The sequence below is a fragment of the Littorina saxatilis genome, linkage group LG1 (genome assembly GCF_037325665.1).
Source record: "Littorina saxatilis isolate snail1 linkage group LG1, US_GU_Lsax_2.0, whole genome shotgun sequence".
Taxonomy (NCBI): Eukaryota; Metazoa; Mollusca; class Gastropoda; order Littorinimorpha; family Littorinidae; genus Littorina; species Littorina saxatilis.
Genome location: NC_090245.1, coordinates 33,921,042 through 33,922,533, shown reverse-complemented (window position 1 = coordinate 33,922,533; position 1,492 = coordinate 33,921,042).

Below are 1,492 nucleotides of genomic sequence, written 5' to 3'. Positions count from 1 at the left end.
ACCAATGCTAAACTAACAACAGTACTCACACGCGCTCGCACACTCACTCGCACACACACGCATACAATGACTTCCACATGGTTGAAAATAGAATACTACCAGAACAAAGAAATGTAAACAGTACTGCACATGGTGGATGAGATAAATGCATTCATTATTCAAAACGTTTGCTTAATAAGATAAACCTGAATAACTGGTCAAATATCAATGCATTTTCGCTGTCTGACTTGTCTCTATTGCCATACAGAAAATCATCAGCGGTTAGCAAATCATAGTTGGGCAGTGTTGACAAGGTGACTTCACGTATTTGAAGAGATAAGGGGCAATGAAAAATATAGTGCTCCGCATTTTCAACAGGATAACCACAAGTGCATGACGGGTCGGGAATTAAATGTCTGTCAAATAGATCACTATTTAGATTGCTGATCCTCAATCTCAGTCTGCAATGGATAATTTCTGATTTTCGATCAGATGTGTATAGATACGAGGGAACAACAGAATCATCAGAACTAATACGTTTTTTAAATAACCCAATAGAATCAAGTTGTTTTACAGTATCTGGAAGCTCATTCCACAGGGAAGTCGAAGACAGAAAAAATGACTTTTTATACAATTCAGTTCGAGAGTGGGGAGTCTGTCTGTCAAGTGGTCTTCGTCTATGGTAAGGGTTCACAGAAGCAACGAGAGGAGGCAGACGTTCTAGTAAGTATGGTGGCACGCGTGCATTAACTAATTTGAAATACAAAATCAATTTGTGTCTTTTTCGCCTCTCCTTCAGTGTTGTAAATCCTGATTCATCGTACAATTTTTGGTGACTCGTGCCACGAACTGCACCTATAATGGTTCTTATGGCATCAAGATGCAAGTTTTCTAATAAAGTAGCTAATCTGTCAGAACAGTTATCCCAAATGACGTCAGAAAAATCAAAATGGGGAATAATAAAAGATTTATACATAAGTTCAAGTGCCTTTCGGCTAAGGCGATACTTATAGGACCGAAAACATGAGAGAAGAACACGTACTTTAGATATAATTGACTGAACATGTGATTCCCATTTGCAGTCGCTCTGAATCAGTACACCAAGATGTTTGTGAACGTGGTTTTCTCTCAGAACTGTTCCATCAAATACAAGAGGAAGGGTTTCAGGCATTCTATTTCCAGAAAAGGTCATCAAATCTGTTTTTAAATTATTGAAATTAACTTTCCATTTTTCCGCCCAGTGTGCAATTTTGGCTAAGTCTGCATTTAAGATCTGTGTCCGCGTGTTTGCATCATTTAGAGATAAATACAAACTGGTATCATCAGCAAAAAGTTTAATGACAGATTCGATATTAATGACAATATCGTTAATGTACACAAGGAACAACAAGGGCCCCAGAACAGAACCTTGGGGAACACCTGAACAAACACGTCCGTATGTCGATTTCCTGCCTTGGATAACAACGGCTTGTAACCTGCCTGTCAAATAATCTTCAAACCATTTTAATAAAAC